This window comes from Borostomias antarcticus, assembly GCF_949987555.1.
Source record: "Borostomias antarcticus genome assembly, contig: scaffold_41, whole genome shotgun sequence".
NCBI classification, from domain to species: domain Eukaryota; kingdom Metazoa; phylum Chordata; class Actinopteri; order Stomiiformes; family Stomiidae; genus Borostomias; species Borostomias antarcticus.
The window spans coordinates 66,324-86,559 of record NW_028175687.1 but is presented as its reverse complement, the minus strand read 5'-3'; positions in this window follow the sequence as shown (position 1 = coordinate 86,559).

Here is a 20,236-nt window from a genome sequence, read left to right as displayed (position 1 = left end):
ATTTGACAAAAACCGTACAGATATGAAAAATGATGTGGTTCAAACGGCTATAACTTTTGAATCGAAAGTCGTAGAGCCTCGCAGATGGGCTCATTCTACTCCTCATCAAATTCTACAGTTAGCATTCCCCAATGGTAAATTTGCTGTACGAGCTTCCGTTTCCGAGATATTTGACAAAAACCGTACAGATTTGAAAAATGATGTGTCAAATGTCCTTGAAATCGGACAAAAACCGTACAGATATGAAAAATTATGTGGTTCAATCGGCTACATTTTGAATCGAAAGTCGTAGAGCCTCGCAGATGGGCTCATTCGATTCCTCATCAAATTCTACAGTTAGCATTCCCCAAAGGTAAATTTGCTGTACGAGCTTCCGTTTCCGAGATATTTGACAAAAACCGTACAGATATGAAAAATTATGTGGTTCAATCGGCTACATTTTGAATCGAAAGTCGTAGAGCCTCGCAGATGGGCTCATTCGATTCCTCATCAAATTCTACAGTTAGCATTCCCCGAAGGTAAATTTGCTGTACGAGCTTCCGTTTCCGAGATATTTGACAAAAACCGTACAGATATGAAAAATTATGTGGTTCAATCGGCTACATTTTGAATCGAAAGTCGTAGAGCCTCGCAGATGGGCTCATTCGATTCCTCATCAAATTCTACAGTTAGCATTCCCCGAAGGTAAATTTGCTGTACGAGCTTCCGTTTCCGAGATATTTGACAAAAACCGTACAGATATGAAAAATTATGTGGTTCAAACGGCTATAAGTTTTGAATCGAAAGTCGTAGAGCCTCGCAGATGGGCTCATTCTACTCCTCATCAAATTCTACAGTTAGCATTCCCCAAAGGTAAATTTGCTGTACGAGCTTCCGTTTCCGAGATATTTGACAAAAACCGTACAGATTTGAAAAATGATGTGTCAAATGTCCTTGAAATCGGACAAAAACCGTACAGATATGAAAAATTATGTGGTTCAATCGGCTACATTTTGAATCGAAAGTCGTAGAGCCTCGCAGATGGGCTCATTCTACTCCTCATCAAATTCTACAGTTAGCATTCCCCAAAGGTAAATTTGCTGTACGAGCTTCCGTTTCCGAGATATTTGACAAAAACCGTACAGATTTGAAAAATGATGTGTCAAATGTCCTTGAAATCGGACAAAAACCGTACAGATATGAAAAATTATGTGGTTCAATCGGCTACATTTTGAATCGAAAGTCGTAGAGCCTCGCAGATGGGCTCATTCGATTCCTCATCAAATTCTACAGTTAGCATTCCCCGAAGGTAAATTTGCTGTACGAGCTTCCGTTTCCGAGATATTTGACAAAAACCGTACAGATATGAAAAATTATGTGGTTCAAACGGCTATAACTTTTGAATCGAAAGTCGTAGAGCCTCGCAGATGGGCTCATTCTACTCCTCATCAAATTCTACAGTTAGCATTCCCCAAAGGTAAATTTGCTGTACGAGCTTCCGTTTCCGAGATATTTGACAAAAACCGTACAGATTTGAAAAATGATGTGTCAAATGTCCTTGAAATCGGACAAAAACCGTACAGATATGAAAAATTATGTGGTTCAATCGGCTACATTTTGAATCGAAAGTCGTAGAGCCTCGCAGATGGGCTCATTCGATTCCTCATCAAATTCTGCAGTTAGCATTCCCCAAAGGTAAATTTGCTGTACGAGCTTCCGTTTCCGAGATATTTGACAAAAACCGTACAGATTTGAAAAATGATGTGTCAAATGTCCTTGAAATCGGACAAAAACCGTACAGATATGAAAAATTATGTGGTTCAATCGGCTACATTTTGAATCGAAAGTCGTAGAGCCTCGCAGATGGGCTCATTCGATTCCTCATCAAATTCTACAGTTAGCATTCCCCGAAGGTAAATTTGCTGTACGAGCTTCCGTTTCCGAGATATTTGACAAAAACCGTACAGATATGAAAAATTATGTGGTTCAAACGGCTATAAGTTTTGAATCGAAAGTCGTAGAGCCTCGCAGATGGGCTCATTCTACTCCTCATCAAATTCTACAGTTAGCATTCCCCAAAGGTAAATTTGCTGTACGAGCTTCCGTTTCCGAGATATTTGACAAAAACCGTACAGATTTGAAAAATGATGTGTCAAATGTCCTTGAAATCGGACAAAAACCGTACAGATATGAAAAATTATGTGGTTCAATCGGCTACATTTTGAATCGAAAGTCGTAGAGCCTCGCAGATGGGCTCATTCGATTCCTCATCAAATTCTACAGTTAGCATTCCCCAAAGGTAAATTTGCTGTACGAGCTTCCGTTTCCGAGATATTTGACAAAAACCGTACAGATTTGAAAAATGATGTGTCAAATGTCCTTGAAATCGGACAAAAACCGTACAGATATGAAAAATTATGTGGTTCAATCGGCTACATTTTGAATCGAAAGTCGTAGAGCCTCGCAGATGGGCTCATTCGATTCCTCATCAAATTCTACAGTTAGCATTCCCCGAAGGTAAATTTGCTGTACGAGCTTCCGTTTCCGAGATATTTGACAAAAACCGTACAGATATGAAAAATTATGTGGTTCAATCGGCTACATTTTGAATCGAAAGTCGTAGAGCCTCGCAGATGGGCTCATTCGATTCCTCATCAAATTCTACAGTTAGCATTCCCCGAAGGTAAATTTGCTGTACGAGCTTCCGTTTCCGAGATATTTGACAAAAACCGTACAGATATGAAAAATTATGTGGTTCAAACGGCTATAAGTTTTGAATCGAAAGTCGTAGAGCCTCGCAGATGGGCTCATTCTACTCCTCATCAAATTCTACAGTTAGCATTCCCCAAAGGTAAATTTGCTGTACGAGCTTCCGTTTCCGAGATATTTGACAAAAACCGTACAGATTTGAAAAATGATGTGTCAAATGTCCTTGAAATCGGACAAAAACCGTACAGATATGAAAAATTATGTGGTTCAATCGGCTACATTTTGAATCGAAAGTCGTAGAGCCTCGCAGATGGGCTCATTCTACTCCTCATCAAATTCTACAGTTAGCATTCCCCAAAGGTAAATTTGCTGTACGAGCTTCCGTTTCCGAGATATTTGACAAAAACCGTACAGATTTGAAAAATGATGTGTCAAATGTCCTTGAAATCGGACAAAAACCGTACAGATATGAAAAATTATGTGGTTCAATCGGCTACATTTTGAATCGAAAGTCGTAGAGCCTCGCAGATGGGCTCATTCGATTCCTCATCAAATTCTACAGTTAGCATTCCCCGAAGGTAAATTTGCTGTACGAGCTTCCGTTTCCGAGATATTTGACAAAAACCGTACAGATATGAAAAATTATGTGGTTCAAACGGCTATAACTTTTGAATCGAAAGTCGTAGAGCCTCGCAGATGGGCTCATTCTACTCCTCATCAAATTCTACAGTTAGCATTCCCCAAAGGTAAATTTGCTGTACGAGCTTCCGTTTCCGAGATATTTGACAAAAACCGTACAGATTTGAAAAATGATGTGTCAAATGTCCTTGAAATCGGACAAAAACCGTACAGATATGAAAAATTATGTGGTTCAATCGGCTACATTTTGAATCGAAAGTCGTAGAGCCTCGCAGATGGGCTCATTCTACTCCTCATCAAATTCTACAGTTAGCATTCCCCAAAGGTAAATTTGCTGTACGAGCTTCCGTTTCCGAGATATTTGACAAAAACCGTACAGATTTGAAAAATGATGTGTCAAATGTCCTTGAAATCGGACAAAAACCGTACAGATATGAAAAATTATGTGGTTCAATCGGCTACATTTTGAATCGAAAGTCGTAGAGCCTCGCAGATGGGCTCATTCGATTCCTCATCAAATTCTACAGTTAGCATTCCCCGAAGGTAAATTTGCTGTACGAGCTTCCGTTTCCGAGATATTTGACAAAAACCGTACAGATATGAAAAATTATGTGGTTCAAACGGCTATAAGTTTTGAATCGAAAGTCGTAGAGCCTCGCAGATGGGCTCATTCTACTCCTCATCAAATTCTACAGTTAGCATTCCCCAAAGGTAAATTTGCTGTACGAGCTTCCGTTTCCGAGATATTTGACAAAAACCGTACAGATTTGAAAAATGATGTGTCAAATGTCCTTGAAATCGGACAAAAACCGTACAGATATGAAAAATTATGTGGTTCAATCGGCTACATTTTGAATCGAAAGTCGTAGAGCCTCGCAGATGGGCTCATTCGATTCCTCATCAAATTCTACAGTTAGCATTCCCCAAAGGTAAATTTGCTGTACGAGCTTCCGTTTCCGAGATATTTGACAAAAACCGTACAGATTTGAAAAATGATGTGTCAAATGTCCTTGAAATCGGACAAAAACCGTACAGATATGAAAAATTATGTGGTTCAATCGGCTACATTTTGAATCGAAAGTCGTAGAGCCTCGCAGATGGGCTCATTCGATTCCTCATCAAATTCTACAGTTAGCATTCCCCGAAGGTAAATTTGCTGTACGAGCTTCCGTTTCCGAGATATTTGACAAAAACCGTACAGATATGAAAAATTATGTGGTTCAAACGGCTATAAGTTTTGAATCGAAAGTCGTAGAGCCTCGCAGATGGGCTCATTCTACTCCTCATCAAATTCTACAGTTAGCATTCCCCAAAGGTAAATTTGCTGTACGAGCTTCCGTTTCCGAGATATTTGACAAAAACCGTACAGATTTGAAAAATGATGTGTCAAATGTCCTTGAAATCGGACAAAAACCGTACAGATATGAAAAATTATGTGGTTCAATCGGCTACATTTTGAATCGAAAGTCGTAGAGCCTCGCAGATGGGCTCATTCGATTCCTCATCAAATTCTACAGTTAGCATTCCCCGAAGGTAAATTTGCTGTACGAGCTTCCGTTTCCGAGATATTTGACAAAAACCGTACAGATATGAAAAATTATGTGGTTCAAACGGCTATAAGTTTTGAATCGAAAGTCGTAGAGCCTCGCAGATGGGCTCATTCTACTCCTCATCAAATTCTACAGTTAGCATTCCCCAAAGGTAAATTTGCTGTACGAGCTTCCGTTTCCGAGATATTTGACAAAAACCGTACAGATTTGAAAAATGATGTGTCAAATGTCCTTGAAATCGGACAAAAACCGTACAGATATGAAAAATTATGTGGTTCAATCGGCTACATTTTGAATCGAAAGTCGTAGAGCCTCGCAGATGGGCTCATTCTACTCCTCATCAAATTCTACAGTTAGCATTCCCCAAAGGTAAATTTGCTGTACGAGCTTCCGTTTCCGAGATATTTGACAAAAACCGTACAGATTTGAAAAATGATGTGTCAAATGTCCTTGAAATCGGACAAAAACCGTACAGATATGAAAAATTATGTGGTTCAATCGGCTACATTTTGAATCGAAAGTCGTAGAGCCTCGCAGATGGGCTCATTCGATTCCTCATCAAATTCTACAGTTAGCATTCCCCGAAGGTAAATTTGCTGTAGAGCTTCCGTTTCCGAGATATTTGACAAAAACCGTACAGATATGAAAAATGATGTGGTTCAAACGGCTATAACTTTTGAATCGAAAGTCGTAGAGCCTCGCAGATGGGCTCATTCTACTCCTCATCAAATTCTACAGTTAGCATTCCCCAAAGGTAAATTTGCTGTACGAGCTTCCGTTTCCGAGATATTTGACAAAAACCGTACAGATTTGAAAAATGATGTGTCAAATGTCCTTGAAATCGGACAAAAACCGTACAGATATGAAAAATTATGTGGTTCAATCGGCTACATTTTGAATCGAAAGTCGTAGAGCCTCGCAGATGGGCTCATTCGATTCCTCATCAAATTCTACAGTTAGCATTCCCCAAAGGTAAATTTGCTGTACGAGCTTCCGTTTCCGAGATATTTGACAAAAACCGTACAGATTTGAAAAATGATGTGTCAAATGTCCTTGAAATCGGACAAAAACCGTACAGATATGAAAAATTATGTGGTTCAATCGGCTACATTTTGAATCGAAAGTCGTAGAGCCTCGCAGATGGGCTCATTCGATTCCTCATCAAATTCTGCAGTTAGCATTCCCCAAAGGTAAATTTGCTGTACGAGCTTCCGTTTCCGAGATATTTGACAAAAACCGTACAGATTTGAAAAATGATGTGTCAAATGTCCTTGAAATCGGACAAAAACCGTACAGATATGAAAAATTATGTGGTTCAATCGGCTACATTTTGAATCGAAAGTCGTAGAGCCTCGCAGATGGGCTCATTCGATTCCTCATCAAATTCTACAGTTAGCATTCCCCGAAGGTAAATTTGCTGTACGAGCTTCCGTTTCCGAGATATTTGACAAAAACCGTACAGATATGAAAAATTATGTGGTTCAAACGGCTATAAGTTTTGAATCGAAAGTCGTAGAGCCTCGCAGATGGGCTCATTCTACTCCTCATCAAATTCTACAGTTAGCATTCCCCAAAGGTAAATTTGCTGTACGAGCTTCCGTTTCCGAGATATTTGACAAAAACCGTACAGATTTGAAAAATGATGTGTCAAATGTCCTTGAAATCGGACAAAAACCGTACAGATATGAAAAATTATGTGGTTCAATCGGCTACATTTTGAATCGAAAGTCGTAGAGCCTCGCAGATGGGCTCATTCGATTCCTCATCAAATTCTACTGTTAGCATTCCCCAAAGGTAAATTTGCTGTACGAGCTTCCGTTTCCGAGATATTTGACAAAAACCGTACAGATTTGAAAAATGATGTGTCAAATGTCCTTGAAATCGGACAAAAACCGTACAGATATGAAAAATTATGTGGTTCAATCGGCTACATTTTGAATCGAAAGTCGTAGAGCCTCGCAGATGGGCTCATTCGATTCCTCATCAAATTCTACAGTTAGCATTCCCCGAAGGTAAATTTGCTGTACGAGCTTCCGTTTCCGAGATATTTGACAAAAACCGTACAGATATGAAAAATGATGTGGTTCAAACGGCTATAGGTTTTGAATCGAAAGTCGTAGAGCCTCGCAGATGGGCTCATTCTACTCCTCATCAAATTCTACAGTTAGCATTCCCCAAAGGTAAATTTGCTGTACGAGCTTCCGTTTCCGAGATATTTGACAAAAACCGTACAGATTTGAAAAATGATGTGTCAAATGTCCTTGAAATCGGACAAAAACCGTACAGATATGAAAAATTATGTGGTTCAATCGGCTACATTTTGAATCGAAAGTCGTAGAGCCTCGCAGATGGGCTCATTCGATTCCTCATCAAATTCTACAGTTAGCATTCCCCAAAGGTAAATTTGCTGTACGAGCTTCCGTTTCCGAGATATTTGACAAAAACCGTACAGATTTGAAAAATGATGTGTCAAATGTCCTTGAAATCGGACAAAAACCGTACAGATATGAAAAATTATGTGGTTCAATCGGCTACATTTTGAATCGAAAGTCGTAGAGCCTCGCAGATGGGCTCATTCGATTCCTCATCAAATTCTACTGTTAGCATTCCCCAAAGGTAAATTTGCTGTACGAGCTTCCGTTTCCGAGATATTTGACAAAAACCGTACAGATTTGAAAAATGATGTGTCAAATGTCCTTGAAATCGGACAAAAACCGTACAGATATGAAAAATTATGTGGTTCAATCGGCTACATTTTGAATCGAAAGTCGTAGAGCCTCGCAGATGGGCTCATTCGATTCCTCATCAAATTCTACAGTTAGCATTCCCCGAAGGTAAATTTGCTGTACGAGCTTCCGTTTCCGAGATATTTGACAAAAACCGTACAGATTTGAAAAATGATGTGTCAAATGTCCTTGAAATCGGACAAAAACCGTACAGATATGAAAAATTATGTGGTTCAATCGGCTACATTTTGAATCGAAAGTCGTAGAGCCTCGCAGATGGGCTCATTCGATTCCTCATCAAATTCTACAGTTAGCATTCCCCAAAGGTAAATTTGCTGTACGAGCTTCCGTTTCCGAGATATTTGACAAAAACCGTACAGATTTGAAAAATGATGTGTCAAATGTCCTTGAAATCGGACAAAAACCGTACAGATATGAAAAATTATGTGGTTCAATCGGCTACATTTTGAATCGAAAGTCGTAGAGCCTCGCAGATGGGCTCATTCGATTCCTCATCAAATTCTACAGGTAGCATTCCCCGAAGGTAAATTTGCTGTAGAGCTTCCGTTTCCGAGATATTTGACAAAAACCGTACAGATATGAAAAATGATGTGGTTCAAACGGCTATAACTTTTGAATCGAAAGTCGTAGAGCCTCGCAGATGGGCTCATTCTACTCCTCATCAAATTCTACAGTTAGCATTCCCCAAAGGTAAATTTGCTGTACGAGCTTCCGTTTCCGAGATATTTGACAAAAACCGTACAGATTTGAAAAATGATGTGTCAAATGTCCTTGAAATCGGACAAAAACCGTACAGATATGAAAAATTATGTGGTTCAATCGGCTACATTTTGAATCGAAAGTCGTAGAGCCTCGCAGATGGGCTCATTCGATTCCTCATCAAATTCTACAGTTAGCATTCCCCAAAGGTAAATTTGCTGTACGAGCTTCCGTTTCCGAGATATTTGACAAAAACCGTACAGATTTGAAAAATGATGTGTCAAATGTCCTTGAAATCGGACAAAAACCGTACAGATATGAAAAATTATGTGGTTCAATCGGCTACATTTTGAATCGAAAGTCGTAGAGCCTCGCAGATGGGCTCATTCGATTCCTCATCAAATTCTACAGTTAGCATTCCCCGAAGGTAAATTTGCTGTACGAGCTTCCGTTTCCGAGATATTTGACAAAAACCGTACAGATATGAAAAATTATGTGGTTCAAACGGCTATAAGTTTTGAATCGAAAGTCGTAGAGCCTCGCAGATGGGCTCATTCTACTCCTCATCAAATTCTACAGTTAGCATTCCCCAAAGGTAAATTTGCTGTACGAGCTTCCGTTTCCGAGATATTTGACAAAAACCGTACAGATTTGAAAAATGATGTGTCAAATGTCCTTGAAATCGGACAAAAACCGTACAGATATGAAAAATTATGTGGTTCAATCGGCTACATTTTGAATCGAAAGTCGTAGAGCCTCGCAGATGGGCTCATTCTACTCCTCATCAAATTCTACAGTTAGCATTCCCCAAAGGTAAATTTGCTGTACGAGCTTCCGTTTCCGAGATATTTGACAAAAACCGTACAGATTTGAAAAATGATGTGTCAAATGTCCTTGAAATCGGACAAAAACCGTACAGATATGAAAAATTATGTGGTTCAATCGGCTACATTTTGAATCGAAAGTCGTAGAGCCTCGCAGATGGGCTCATTCGATTCCTCATCAAATTCTACAGTTAGCATTCCCCGAAGGTAAATTTGCTGTAGAGCTTCCGTTTCCGAGATATTTGACAAAAACCGTACAGATATGAAAAATGATGTGGTTCAAACGGCTATAACTTTTGAATCGAAAGTCGTAGAGCCTCGCAGATGGGCTCATTCTACTCCTCATCAAATTCTACAGTTAGCATTCCCCAAAGGTAAATTTGCTGTACGAGCTTCCGTTTCCGAGATATTTGACAAAAACCGTACAGATTTGAAAAATGATGTGTCAAATGTCCTTGAAATCGGACAAAAACCGTACAGATATGAAAAATTATGTGGTTCAATCGGCTACATTTTGAATCGAAAGTCGTAGAGCCTCGCAGATGGGCTCATTCGATTCCTCATCAAATTCTACAGTTAGCATTCCCCAAAGGTAAATTTGCTGTACGAGCTTCCGTTTCCGAGATATTTGACAAAAACCGTACAGATTTGAAAAATGATGTGTCAAATGTCCTTGAAATCGGACAAAAACCGTACAGATATGAAAAATTATGTGGTTCAATCGGCTACATTTTGAATCGAAAGTCGTAGAGCCTCGCAGATGGGCTCATTCGATTCCTCATCAAATTCTGCAGTTAGCATTCCCCAAAGGTAAATTTGCTGTACGAGCTTCCGTTTCCGAGATATTTGACAAAAACCGTACAGATTTGAAAAATGATGTGTCAAATGTCCTTGAAATCGGACAAAAACCGTACAGATATGAAAAATTATGTGGTTCAATCGGCTACATTTTGAATCGAAAGTCGTAGAGCCTCGCAGATGGGCTCATTCGATTCCTCATCAAATTCTACAGTTAGCATTCCCCGAAGGTAAATTTGCTGTACGAGCTTCCGTTTCCGAGATATTTGACAAAAACCGTACAGATATGAAAAATTATGTGGTTCAAACGGCTATAAGTTTTGAATCGAAAGTCGTAGAGCCTCGCAGATGGGCTCATTCTACTCCTCATCAAATTCTACAGTTAGCATTCCCCAAAGGTAAATTTGCTGTACGAGCTTCCGTTTCCGAGATATTTGACAAAAACCGTACAGATTTGAAAAATGATGTGTCAAATGTCCTTGAAATCGGACAAAAACCGTACAGATATGAAAAATTATGTGGTTCAATCGGCTACATTTTGAATCGAAAGTCGTAGAGCCTCGCAGATGGGCTCATTCGATTCCTCATCAAATTCTACTGTTAGCATTCCCCAAAGGTAAATTTGCTGTACGAGCTTCCGTTTCCGAGATATTTGACAAAAACCGTACAGATTTGAAAAATGATGTGTCAAATGTCCTTGAAATCGGACAAAAACCGTACAGATATGAAAAATTATGTGGTTCAATCGGCTACATTTTGAATCGAAAGTCGTAGAGCCTCGCAGATGGGCTCATTCGATTCCTCATCAAATTCTACAGTTAGCATTCCCCGAAGGTAAATTTGCTGTACGAGCTTCCGTTTCCGAGATATTTGACAAAAACCGTACAGATATGAAAAATGATGTGGTTCAAACGGCTATAGGTTTTGAATCGAAAGTCGTAGAGCCTCGCAGATGGGCTCATTCTACTCCTCATCAAATTCTACAGTTAGCATTCCCCAAAGGTAAATTTGCTGTACGAGCTTCCGTTTCCGAGATATTTGACAAAAACCGTACAGATTTGAAAAATGATGTGTCAAATGTCCTTGAAATCGGACAAAAACCGTACAGATATGAAAAATTATGTGGTTCAATCGGCTACATTTTGAATCGAAAGTCGTAGAGCCTCGCAGATGGGCTCATTCGATTCCTCATCAAATTCTACAGTTAGCATTCCCCAAAGGTAAATTTGCTGTACGAGCTTCCGTTTCCGAGATATTTGACAAAAACCGTACAGATTTGAAAAATGATGTGTCAAATGTCCTTGAAATCGGACAAAAACCGTACAGATATGAAAAATTATGTGGTTCAATCGGCTACATTTTGAATCGAAAGTCGTAGAGCCTCGCAGATGGGCTCATTCGATTCCTCATCAAATTCTACTGTTAGCATTCCCCAAAGGTAAATTTGCTGTACGAGCTTCCGTTTCCGAGATATTTGACAAAAACCGTACAGATTTGAAAAATGATGTGTCAAATGTCCTTGAAATCGGACAAAAACCGTACAGATATGAAAAATTATGTGGTTCAATCGGCTACATTTTGAATCGAAAGTCGTAGAGCCTCGCAGATGGGCTCATTCGATTCCTCATCAAATTCTACAGTTAGCATTCCCCGAAGGTAAATTTGCTGTACGAGCTTCCGTTTCCGAGATATTTGACAAAAACCGTACAGATATGAAAAATGATGTGGTTCAAACGGCTATAAGTTTTGAATCGAAAGTCGTAGAGCCTCGCAGATGGGCTCATTCTACTCCTCATCAAATTCTACAGTTAGCATTCCCCAAAGGTAAATTTGCTGTACGAGCTTCCGTTTCCGAGATATTTGACAAAAACCGTACAGATTTGAAAAATGATGTGTCAAATGTCCTTGAAATCGGACAAAAACCGTACAGATATGAAAAATTATGTGGTTCAATCGGCTACATTTTGAATCGAAAGTCGTAGAGCCTCGCAGATGGGCTCATTCGATTCCTCATCAAATTCTACAGTTAGCATTCCCCAAAGGTAAATTTGCTGTACGAGCTTCCGTTTCCGAGATATTTGACAAAAACCGTACAGATTTGAAAAATGATGTGTCAAATGTCCTTGAAATCGGACAAAAACCGTACAGATATGAAAAATTATGTGGTTCAATCGGCTACATTTTGAATCGAAAGTCGTAGAGCCTCGCAGATGGGCTCATTCGATTCCTCATCAAATTCTACAGTTAGCATTCCCCGAAGGTAAATTTGCTGTAGAGCTTCCGTTTCCGAGATATTTGACAAAAACCGTACAGATATGAAAAATGATGTGGTTCAAACGGCTATAACTTTTGAATCGAAAGTCGTAGAGCCTCGCAGATGGGCTCATTCTACTCCTCATCAAATTCTACAGTTAGCATTCCCCAAAGGTAAATTTGCTGTACGAGCTTCCGTTTCCGAGATATTTGACAAAAACCGTACAGATTTGAAAAATGATGTGTCAAATGTCCTTGAAATCGGACAAAAACCGTACAGATATGAAAAATTATGTGGTTCAATCGGCTACATTTTGAATCGAAAGTCGTAGAGCCTCGCAGATGGGCTCATTCGATTCCTCATCAAATTCTACAGTTAGCATTCCCCAAAGGTAAATTTGCTGTACGAGCTTCCGTTTCCGAGATATTTGACAAAAACCGTACAGATTTGAAAAATGATGTGTCAAATGTCCTTGAAATCGGACAAAAACCGTACAGATATGAAAAATTATGTGGTTCAATCGGCTACATTTTGAATCGAAAGTCGTAGAGCCTCGCAGATGGGCTCATTCGATTCCTCATCAAATTCTACAGTTAGCATTCCCCAAAGGTAAATTTGCTGTACGAGCTTCCGTTTCCGAGATATTTGACAAAAACCGTACAGATTTGAAAAATGATGTGTCAAATGTCCTTGAAATCGGACAAAAACCGTACAGATATGAAAAATTATGTGGTTCAATCGGCTACATTTTGAATCGAAAGTCGTAGAGCCTCGCAGATGGGCTCATTCGATTCCTCATCAAATTCTACAGTTAGCATTCCCCGAAGGTAAATTTGCTGTACGAGCTTCCGTTTCCGAGATATTTGACAAAAACCGTACAGATATGAAAAATTATGTGGTTCAATCGGCTACATTTTGAATCGAAAGTCGTAGAGCCTCGCAGATGGGCTCATTCGATTCCTCATCAAATTCTACTGTTAGCATTCCCCAAAGGTAAATTTGCTGTACGAGCTTCCGTTTCCGAGATATTTGACAAAAACCGTACAGATTTGAAAAATGATGTGTCAAATGTCCTTGAAATCGGACAAAAACCGTACAGATATGAAAAATTATGTGGTTCAATCGGCTACATTTTGAATCGAAAGTCGTAGAGCCTCGCAGATGGGCTCATTCGATTCCTCATCAAATTCTACAGTTAGCATTCCCCGAAGGTAAATTTGCTGTACGAGCTTCCGTTTCCGAGATATTTGACAAAAACCGTACAGATATGAAAAATTATGTGGTTCAAACGGCTATAAGTTTTGAATCGAAAGTCGTAGAGCCTCGCAGATGGGCTCATTCTACTCCTCATCAAATTCTACAGTTAGCATTCCCCAAAGGTAAATTTGCTGTACGAGCTTCCGTTTCCGAGATATTTGACAAAAACCGTACAGATTTGAAAAATGATGTGTCAAATGTCCTTGAAATCGGACAAAAACCGTACAGATATGAAAAATTATGTGGTTCAATCGGCTACATTTTGAATCGAAAGTCGTAGAGCCTCGCAGATGGGCTCATTCGATTCCTCATCAAATTCTACTGTTAGCATTCCCCAAAGGTAAATTTGCTGTACGAGCTTCCGTTTCCGAGATATTTGACAAAAACCGTACAGATTTGAAAAATGATGTGTCAAATGTCCTTGAAATCGGACAAAAACCGTACAGATATGAAAAATTATGTGGTTCAATCGGCTACATTTTGAATCGAAAGTCGTAGAGCCTCGCAGATGGCCTCATTCGATTCCTCATCAAATTCTACAGTTAGCATTCCCCGAAGGTAAATTTGCTGTACGAGCTTCCGTTTCCGAGATATTTGACAAAAACCGTACAGATATGAAAAATGATGTGGTTCAAACGGCTATAAGTTTTGAATCGAAAGTCGTAGAGCCTTGCAGATGGGCTCATTCTACTCCTCATCAAATTCTACAGTTAGCATTCCCCAAAGGTAAATTTGCTGTACGAGCTTCCGTTTCCGAGATATTTGACAAAAACCGTACAGATTTGAAAAATGATGTGTCAAATGTCCTTGAAATCGGACAAAAACCGTACAGATATGAAAAATTATGTGGTTCAATCGGCTACATTTTGAATCGAAAGTCGTAGAGCCTCGCAGATGGGCTCATTCGATTCCTCATCAAATTCTACAGTTAGCATTCCCCAAAGGTAAATTTGCTGTACGAGCTTCCGTTTCCGAGATATTTGACAAAAACCGTACAGATTTGAAAAATGATGTGTCAAATGTCCTTGAAATCGGACAAAAACCGTACAGATATGAAAAATTATGTGGTTCAATCGGCTACATTTTGAATCGAAAGTCGTAGAGCCTCGCAGATGGGCTCATTCGATTCCTCATCAAATTCTACAGTTAGCATTCCCCGAAGGTAAATTTGCTGTAGAGCTTCCGTTTCCGAGATATTTGACAAAAACCGTACAGATATGAAAAATGATGTGGTTCAAACGGCTATAAGTTTTGAATCGAAAGTCGTAGAGCCTCGCAGATGGGCTCATTCTACTCCTCATCAAATTCTACAGTTAGCATTCCCCAAAGGTAAATTTGCTGTACGAGCTTCCGTTTCCGAGATATTTGACAAAAACCGTACAGATTTGAAAAATGATGTGTCAAATGTCCTTGAAATCGGACAAAAACCGTACAGATATGAAAAATTATGTGGTTCAATCGGCTACATTTTGAATCGAAAGTCGTAGAGCCTCGCAGATGGGCTCATTCGATTCCTCATCAAATTCTACAGTTAGCATTCCCCAAAGGTAAATTTGCTGTACGAGCTTCCGTTTCCGAGATATTTGACAAAAACCGTACAGATTTGAAAAATGATGTGTCAAATGTCCTTGAAATCGGACAAAAACCGTACAGATATGAAAAATTATGTGGTTCAATCGGCTACATTTTGAATCGAAAGTCGTAGAGCCTCGCAGATGGGCTCATTCGATTCCTCATCAAATTCTACAGTTAGCATTCCCCGAAGGTAAATTTGCTGTACGAGCTTCCGTTTCCGAGATATTTGACAAAAACCGTACAGATATGAAAAATTATGTGGTTCAATCGGCTACATTTTGAATCGAAAGTCGTAGAGCCTCGCAGATGGGCTCATTCGATTCCTCATCAAATTCTACTGTTAGCATTCCCCAAAGGTAAATTTGCTGTACGAGCTTCCGTTTCCGAGATATTTGACAAAAACCGTACAGATTTGAAAAATGATGTGTCAAATGTCCTTGAAATCGGACAAAAACCGTACAGATATGAAAAATTATGTGGTTCAATCGGCTACATTTTGAATCGAAAGTCGTAGAGCCTCGCAGATGGGCTCATTCGATTCCTCATCAAATTCTACAGTTAGCATTCCCCGAAGGTAAATTTGCTGTACGAGCTTCCGTTTCCGAGATATTTGACAAAAACCGTACAGATATGAAAAATTATGTGGTTCAAACGGCTATAAGTTTTGAATCGAAAGTCGTAGAGCCTCGCAGATGGGCTCATTCTACTCCTCATCAAATTCTACAGTTAGCATTCCCCAAAGGTAAATTTGCTGTACGAGCTTCCGTTTCCGAGATATTTGACAAAAACCGTACAGATTTGAAAAATGATGTGTCAAATGTCCTTGAAATCGGACAAAAACCGTACAGATATGAAAAATTATGTGGTTCAATCGGCTACATTTTGAATCGAAAGTCGTAGAGCCTCGCAGATGGGCTCATTCGATTCCTCATCAAATTCTACTGTTAGCATTCCCCAAAGGTAAATTTGCTGTACGAGCTTCCGTTTCCGAGATATTTGACAAAAACCGTACAGATTTGAAAAATGATGTGTCAAATGTCCTTGAAATCGGACAAAAACCGTACAGATATGAAAAATTATGTGGTTCAATCGGCTACATTTTGAATCGAAAGTCGTAGAGCCTCGCAGATGGGCTCATTCGATTCCTCATCAAATTCTACAGTTAGCATTCCCCGAAGGTAAATTTGCTGTACGAGCTTCCGTTTCCGAGATATTTGACAAAAACCGTACAGATATGAAAAATGATGTGGTTCAAACGGCTATAAGTTTTGAATCGAAAGTCGTAGAGCCTTGCAGATGGGCTCATTCTACTCCTCATCAAATTCTACAGTTAGCATTCCCCAAAGGTAAATTTGCTGTACGAGCTTCCGTTTCCGAGATATTTGACAAAAACCGTACAGATTTGAAAAATGATGTGTCAAATGTCCTTGAAATCGGACAAAAACCGTACAGATATGAAAAATTATGTGGTTCAATCGGCTACATTTTGAATCGAAAGTCGTAGAGCCTCGCAGATGGGCTCATTCGATTCCTCATCAAATTCTACAGTTAGCATTCCCCAAAGGTAAATTTGCTGTACGAGCTTCCGTTTCCGAGATATTTGACAAAAACCGTACAGATTTGAAAAATGATGTGTCAAATGTCCTTGAAATCGGACAAAAACCGTACAGATATGAAAAATTATGTGGTTCAATCGGCTACATTTTGAATCGAAAGTCGTAGAGCCTCGCAGATGGGCTCATTCGATTCCTCATCAAATTCTACTGTTAGCATTCCCCAAAGGTAAATTTGCTGTACGAGCTTCCGTTTCCGAGATATTTGACAAAAACCGTACAGATTTGAAAAATGATGTGTCAAATGTCCTTGAAATCGGACAAAAACCGTACAGATATGAAAAATTATGTGGTTCAATCGGCTACATTTTGAATCGAAAGTCGTAGAGCCTCGCAGATGGCCTCATTCGATTCCTCATCAAATTCTACAGTTAGCATTCCCCGAAGGTAAATTTGCTGTACGAGCTTCCGTTTCCGAGATATTTGACAAAAACCGTACAGATATGAAAAATGATGTGGTTCAAACGGCTATAAGTTTTGAATCGAAAGTCGTAGAGCCTTGCAGATGGGCTCATTCTACTCCTCATCAAATTCTACAGTTAGCATTCCCCAAAGGTAAATTTGCTGTACGAGCTTCCGTTTCCGAGATATTTGACAAAAACCGTACAGATTTGAAAAATGATGTGTCAAATGTCCTTGAAATCGGACAAAAACCGTACAGATATGAAAAATTATGTGGTTCAATCGGCTACATTTTGAATCGAAAGTCGTAGAGCCTCGCAGATGGGCTCATTCGATTCCTCATCAAATTCTACAGTTAGCATTCCCCAAAGGTAAATTTGCTGTACGAGCTTCCGTTTCCGAGATATTTGACAAAAACCGTACAGATTTGAAAAATGATGTGTCAAATGTCCTTGAAATCGGACAAAAACCGTACAGATATGAAAAATTATGTGGTTCAATCGGCTACATTTTGAATCGAAAGTCGTAGAGCCTCGCAGATGGGCTCATTCGATTCCTCATCAAATTCTACAGTTAGCATTCCCCGAAGGTAAATTTGCTGTAGAGCTTCCGTTTCCGAGATATTTGACAAAAACCGTACAGATATGAAAAATGATGTGGTTCAAACGGCTATAAGTTTTGAATCGAAAGTCGTAGAGCCTCGCAGATGGGCTCATTCTACTCCTCATCAAATTCTACAGTTAGCATTCCCCAAAGGTAAATTTGCTGTACGAGCTTCCGTTTCCGAGATATTTGACAAAAACCGTACAGATTTGAAAAATGATGTGTCAAATGTCCTTGAAATCGGACAAAAACCGTACAGATATGAAAAATTATGTGGTTCAATCGGCTACATTTTGAATCGAAAGTCGTAGAGCCTCGCAGATGGGCTCATTCGATTCCTCATCAAATTCTACAGTTAGCATTCCCCAAAGGTAAATTTGCTGTACGAGCTTCCGTTTCCGAGATATTTGACAAAAACCGTACAGATTTGAAAAATGATGTGTCAAATGTCCTTGAAATCGGACAAAAACCGTACAGATATGAAAAATTATGTGGTTCAATCGGCTACATTTTGAATCGAAAGTCGTAGAGCCTCGCAGATGGGCTCATTCGATTCCTCATCAAATTCTACAGTTAGCATTCCCCGAAGGTAAATTTGCTGTACGAGCTTCCGTTTCCGAGATATTTGACAAAAACCGTACAGATATGAAAAATTATGTGGTTCAATCGGCTACATTTTGAATCGAAAGTCGTAGAGCCTCGCAGATGGGCTCATTCGATTCCTCATCAAATTCTACTGTTAGCATTCCCCAAAGGTAAATTTGCTGTACGAGCTTCCGTTTCCGAGATATTTGACAAAAACCGTACAGATTTGAAAAATGATGTGTCAAATGTCCTTGAAATCGGACAAAAACCGTACAGATATGAAAAATTATGTGGTTCAATCGGCTACATTTTGAATCGAAAGTCGTAGAGCCTCGCAGATGGGCTCATTCGATTCCTCATCAAATTCTACAGTTAGCATTCCCCGAAGGTAAATTTGCTGTACGAGCTTCCGTTTCCGAGATATTTGACAAAAACCGTACAGATATGAAAAATTATGTGGTTCAAACGGCTATAAGTTTTGAATCGAAAGTCGTAGAGCCTCGCAGATGGGCTCATTCTACTCCTCATCAAATTCTACAGTTAGCATTCCCCAAAGGTAAATTTGCTGTACGAGCTTCCGTTTCCGAGATATTTGACAAAAACCGTACAGATTTGAAAAATGATGTGTCAAATGTCCTTGAAATCGGACAAAAACCGTACAGATATGAAAAATTATGTGGTTCAATCGGCTACATTTTGAATCGAAAGTCGTAGAGCCTCGCAGATGGGCTCATTCGATTCCTCATCAAATTCTACTGTTAGCATTCCCCAAAGGTAAATTTGCTGTACGAGCTTCCGTTTCCGAGATATTTGACAAAAACCGTACAGATTTGAAAAATGATGTGTCAAATGTCCTTGAAATCGGACAAAAACCGTACAGATATGAAAAATTATGTGGTTCAATCGGCTACATTTTGAATCGAAAGTCGTAGAGCCTCGCAGATGGGCTCATTCGATTCCTCATCAAATTCTACAGTTAGCATTCCCCGAAGGTAAATTTGCTGTACGAGCTTCCGTTTCCGAGATATTTGACAAAAACCGTACAGATATGAAAAATGATGTGGTTCAAACGGCTATAAGTTTTGAATCGAAAGTCGTAGAGCCTTGCAGATGGGCTCATTCTACTCCTCATCAAATTCTACAGTTAGCATTCCCCAAAGGTAAATTTGCTGTACGAGCTTCCGTTTCCGAGATATTTGACAAAAACCGTACAGATTTGAAAAATGATGTGTCAAATGTCCTTGAAATCGGACAAAAACCGTACAGATATGAAAAATTATGTGGTTCAATCGGCTACATTTTGAATCGAAAGTCGTAGAGCCTCGCAGATGGGCTCATTCGATTCCTCATCAAATTCTACAGTTAGCATTCCCCAAAGGTAAATTTGCTGTACGAGCTTCCGTTTCCGAGATATTTGACAAAAACCGTACAGATTTGAAAAATGATGTGTCAAATGTCCTTGAAATCGGACAAAAACCGTACAGATATGAAAAATTATGTGGTTCAATCGGCTACATTTTGAATCGAAAGTCGTAGAGCCTCGCAGATGGGCTCATTCGATTCCTCATCAAATTCTACAGTTAGCATTCCCCGAAGGTAAATTTGCTGTAGAGCTTCCGTTTCCGAGATATTTGACAAAAACCGTACAGATATGAAAAATGATGTGGTTCAAACGGCTATAAGTTTTGAATCGAAAGTCGTAGAGCCTCGCAGATGGGCTCATTCTACTCCTCATCAAATTCTACAGTTAGCATTCCCCAAAGGTAAATTTGCTGTACGAGCTTCCGTTTCCGAGATATTTGACAAAAACCGTACAGATTTGAAAAATGATGTGTCAAATGTCCTTGAAATCGGACAAAAACCGTACAGATATGAAAAATTATGTGGTTCAATCGGCTACATTTTGAATCGAAAGTCGTAGAGCCTCGCAGATGGGCTCATTCGATTCCTCATCAAATTCTACAGTTAGCATTCCCCAAAGGTAAATTTGCTGTACGAGCTT